Source organism: Octopus bimaculoides, chromosome 3 (assembly GCF_001194135.2).
Source record: "Octopus bimaculoides isolate UCB-OBI-ISO-001 chromosome 3, ASM119413v2, whole genome shotgun sequence".
Taxonomy (NCBI): Eukaryota; Metazoa; Mollusca; class Cephalopoda; order Octopoda; family Octopodidae; genus Octopus; species Octopus bimaculoides.
In genome coordinates, this window is record NC_068983.1 from 57,348,436 (window position 1) to 57,353,859 (window position 5,424).

At 36.8% G+C, this 5,424-nt stretch overlaps 1 long non-coding RNA gene across 3 annotated transcripts in view; it reads left to right on the top strand.

The window, feature by feature from the left end:
• The first annotated feature begins 451 nt into the window (after positions 1-451).
• Positions 452-5,424, top strand: part of LOC106878534 (uncharacterized) — a 24,335-nt gene continuing 19,362 nt past the window's right edge. Inside the window, exons 1-3 of one of the 3 annotated variants that reach the window (XR_008263645.1) lie at positions 452-959; positions 3,855-4,093; positions 4,232-4,349. This is a non-coding gene — a long non-coding RNA (uncharacterized LOC106878534). Of the gene's footprint in view, positions 960-3,200; positions 3,428-3,532; positions 3,742-3,854; positions 4,094-4,231; positions 4,350-5,424 lie in introns of those variants that run through there. The other 2 variants (XR_008263647.1, XR_008263646.1) reach the window with 2 other exon arrangements.

The window sequence follows — 5,424 nt, forward strand, 5'->3', positions numbered from 1 at the left end:
TATGTATGTATGTGTTTGTGTTTGTCCCCCCAACATCGCTTGACAACCGATGCTGGTGTGTTTACGTCCCCGTAACTTAATGGTTCAGCAAAAAGAGACCGATAGCATAAGTCCTGGGGTCGATTTGCTCGACTAAAGGCGGTGCTCCAGCATGGCCACAATCAAATGACTGAAACAAATAAAAGAATAAAATAAACTTGGTCGTCTTATGTCAAGATTTTTGTTTTCTTTCACTAATATTTTTGAATGATAAACTGGAGTGTAAGTTCCAAACAGTTTTGTGAAGGCCTGGTATACGTAATTTAAATGTTTATGCTTGACAAAGATTGAATTTGTGAAATAAACTTAACACCGGCGGGTTTATCTTGTGAAAATTTCTCAAATTATTACGTCATAATAGAAACAAATTATTCATAAATTCTGTTTAAATGATATATTAGTAATGAAAGGAAAACAAACTGTGTTATGTAATTTGAAGAGATTCTAACGAAATCTTCCAATAATAGAAAACATTTTTGTATTCTTATAAAGATGCAAGGCTTTGTGGCTTGAATATTGCACTTACGATCTCTCGATCGTGGTTTCGATTCCAGGGCAGGGTGTTTTCCAGTTTATTGTGCTGTAAATGTGTTCTAGCAATAGTTAAGAAGTTACCTCTGCAACGGACCAGCATCCCGTTCAGGCGGGAGTGTTGTTAATCCCTGTCACTTATACGCCATGGAAAGCGCATTAATCTCCAGACTTATTAACCCTAGGATTTATGACAAACCTAAGTCTGAGAGAAGTCTATAAGGAAAGCCTGAAATTTATAAGCTGGAGAAATGGGCTTGAGATGGTAATTGCAAAAGGGGGCCAAAACAGGAAAGCAAATCCATGCAAGGCTCGAATTTATGTGAGAGAAATACAATGGAAGGCAACAAGTATTTATATTATTGAGAACAACTTTATTTACATTAAAGGTTTGTTAGAGAGTACCTGGTTACGTGATGTGTTTAATTCACTGTCAGGTGGAAATTTATGAAAATGATAGAGAAAGAGAATTGGCTATTTAAAGATCGTGGGGTGATGGCTGTCAAAGAAGTTTACTTGAGGTTCTGAAAATATAGAATACAATATTCTGTTGGATATCAACATCATCATCATCATTATCATCATCATAATTATCATCGTCGTCGTTTAACGTCCGTTTTCCATGCTAGCATGGGTTGGATGGTTTGACTGGGGTCTGGCAAGCCAGGAGGATGCACCAGGCTCCAGTCTGACCTGGCAACGTTTCTGCAGCAAGGTCCAAAATATTTTACAAAGTTCGTGAAATGTTTGTAAAATTTTAAGCGTGCACTTGCACCCCACTGCACCCTGTTCCCAGGCCCTCGGTGAAGTTGTCTTATGACTCTTAAAAATCCAGCTTATGGTTTTCCTTTCTTTGGCAAAAATGTTTATGGAGATACTTTTTTCTAGAAGAGATCTGTTTCATTGACAGAAATAATCTGTTTATCTTCATAACCCTCTTCGATTATTTTCAAAACATTGGGATATTTTTGCAGCACATCTTTGTCCGCAAGTGTTATACAGTCATTATGGATTCCTGTTAAAGTTTTTAATTCCTCGTTATCTGACAATAAAGATTTCTTCAGTTCCTGCTAGAATCTCATCTTCTTTTGTAATATTTTCTTTAATTGCAGCCAAGATATATAAAGCTTTCATTTTAATAGCCATGGTACTTCAAGGAATTCGATTTTGTTGTTGTGATATTCCATTTAGAAAGACGCTATATAAATCATAATATTGCTTCCATTTCTTGTTGAAATGGATTTTCACCCTATTTACCTAGAGCTTTATCATTTCTCTAACACGAATCTATTTTCCTGATAATCACATCTTTATAACTTCCAATTTATTATTCACAGTTAACATTTTCCTCTTCTTAACACCCACATTTTTCTTCTCATTCTCATATCATTGGATTCAGAGAATAAATTGCATATTATTTTCATAGAGTGGAGTACACGATTACTACACAAAGCAGAGGCCTTACAATTACATCACACTCGAGCAATATTGTCAAAGCCCAATTTGAGCGTTGGAAACAAGGTGATACCACGGACTTAAAAGGTTCATACACACAGTTAGTCATAGAATTAACTTGAGATAGATGTCGCTAGGACTGCAGTATTTATGCTGTAATCCACAAATATTTTCTTCTAATGCTATTAGCAAACAGCAGTCGTAGATGCAGACTACACTGTGCATGTTGATGGTTATGGTTACCACTAAGGGTTACTGAAGTCCATATTATAATATTCTTTTTCTACTATAGGCACAAGGCCTGCAATTCCTGGGGTGGGAGTAAGTCAATTACATTGACTCCAGTACTCAACTAGTACTAATTTTATCGACCCCAAGATAATGAAAGGCAGAGACGACCTTTGCAGAATTTGAACTCAGAATGTAAAGACCGAAGAAATACTGCTAAGCATTTCTCCCAGCATGCTAATGATTCTGCCAGCAGTTCACATTATAATATTAAAATGATAAAATAACTTTTCCTATAATGTTTTCCGTGGAGGCGCAATGGCCCAGTGATTAGGGCAGCAGACTCGCGGTCGGAGGATCATGGTTTCGATTCCCAGACCGGGCGTGGATGTGTGTGTTTATTGAGTGAAAACACCCAAAGCTCCACGAGGCTCCGGGAGCGAGTCATGCAGCACTGGCATCAACCACATTCAAATGGTACTTTTTACATGCCACCAGCACAGGAGCCAGTCAGGTGGCAGTAGCATTGACTACGCTCAAATGGTGTTTTTTATGTGTCACATGCAAAGGTGCCAGTCAGGCGGCACTGGCATCAAGCACGCTCAAATGTTACTTTTTACATGTCACAAGCACAGACCAGCATTTTGGGGAGAGGGTAAGTTGATTACATCGACCCAGTATGCAACTGGTACCTATTTTATCACCTCAAAAGAATGAAAGGTAAAGTCGGCCTCGATGGAATTTGAACTCAGAACGTAAAAAAGGGACAAAACGCCAATTGGCATTTTGCCTGACATGCAAACGGTTCTACCATCTCACCACCCTAACTATTAATTTAATATTGCAATCATATTTAGAAACTATGAAATTTTCTTCATACTTAGCTTTATTAAGAGAACAGGAAGTAATCTTTATAATGCTGAAGAGGATGAAATGAATATCTGCTTATCAAATTGAAATCTATAATAAAACTAACATGTAATATGTGTTTTTAGAGAAATATATCATATTAACAAATCTGAAACTAATATCTATAAAATAACAAAATAAGACTGGAAAATGTCAAAATGTCTCTGTCTTCCTTGGAATTGTCTCCTTTAAAGTTTTTGCTCAGATAATGTGGAACTAATTAGTGAAATACAGAACAAGAAAAGGTGCCAAATGTCTGAAGATTGTAAGATTCATTTATTGGTATTTTTGTAATTTTTTGCTTTGTACTTTGTTTTTGATATTTTCTTTGTATTTAACTTGTATTTTTTTTTTCTTATAACAGATGACAAACCTATCACAAATATGCTGCTGATAAGAATCATCAACATTGTTTCATTTATATATTTATTTTTATAAGTATTTTTCCCTGTTATTGATGATAAAAATGAAGAAATTAATGTAACACTGAAAACAAAATTTACTTGGCATTGCTGCTGACAGGATATCTAACTGGTTAATTAGAATATTGTTGTTTTTCCAGAATTTATTCCCCATTAGGTAAACACAAGCATGTGATATAATATTTATAAAATGATATATATATATCAAATATGTTTTTGACAATAAGCACAATATCAAATGTAACGCACAATATCAATTGTATCTTACAGTAAACCAAATGACATTCAGTATATTACTGCAGCGCTGGATTAACCATTGAGCAAAATAAGCACGTGTTTAGGGCACCAAGGGAAGTGAGGCACCACAGACATGGTAAATGGTTTACAGCACAAAAGAAATTACTTTAATCTTGCTATAATAATATTTGGGATTAATTTTGAGGATCTGTTCAAAGACTTTGCAAAGAAGAAAAGAAGGAGAAAACTTTCCAAATATAAATAAAATGGAGGTATTCAAAAATAACCATCATTTTTCCATCTTATTGTTAGTTTTGTTTCATTTTGAAAAATCCAAATATATTTTATTGTTTATCGTTTGAAGAACATATAGCATTAATAGAAGTAATTATTGTGCTTTTCTATTCTAGGCACCGAAATTTTTAAGGAGGAGGCCAGTCAATTAGATCGACCCCAGTACACAACTAGTACTTAATTTATCGACCCCAAATGGAAAAATTGACCTTGGAGGAATTTGAACTCATAGAAGTAATTATTATTAAACAATTACCAAGTTCACTTAATATATTAATGACATGTTTCCCATGACTTCTGAAAAAGACTATTTCCTACACATGTTGGTACCATGAGAAAAGACCCATGCTGGCACCACATTAAAAGCATGCGAGCTGCTACCATGTAAAAAGCACCCATGCTGGCCCCATCTATAAACAACCAGTATTGGTCCCACATACAAGGCACCCAGTACACTCTGTAAGGTGCTTGATATTACAAGGGACATCCAGCCATAGAAACCATGCCAAAACAGACAATTGGAACCTGGTGCAGCCCTCCGACAGCAGCAAGGAAGACAGACATTAAATGATGATGATGATGATGATGAAAACCAATATGACCATACTTCAAAACTGATTTCTTTCTTAAGCACATGCTTTATCACTGTCAGCAGCATGGTGTCTCAGCACAGATTCCATTTTTTATGCGACACAAGCAAGGGTGTGTTTTATGTGACACCAGTATGGGCATTATGCATGGGGAACCAGAACAAGTACCTTTTATATGGCACCAGCACCAGTGCTTTTTGCATGGCACTGGCACATAAACAGCATCATTCAATCATGAGCAATTCCGGTGCCACCTGACTGGCTCCCATGCTGGTGGCATGTAAAAACACCATTCGAGCTTGGTTGATGCCAGTGCTACCTGACTGTTTCCTGTGCTGGTAGCATGTAAAAGGCACCATACAAGCATGGTTGATGTCAGTGTTGCCTGACTGGTTCTGTTCTGGTGACAGGTAAAAAGCACCATTCAAGTTTGACTGATGCCAGTGCTGCCTGACTGGCGCCCTTTCCGATAGCATGTAAAAAGCACCCACTCTTGGAGTGGTTGGCATTAGGAAGGGCATCCAGCTGTAGAAACCTTGCAAGATCAGATCAGAGCCAGGTGCAGCCTCCGGCTTGCCAGTCTTCAGTCAAACCATCCAACCCATGCCAGCAGGGAAAAGCAGACATTAAATGATGATGATGATGATGATGATGAAAACAAGATGAATATTCTAAAAATTCAGAACCAGGACATAAAACAAAGCAAATGAAATATTAAA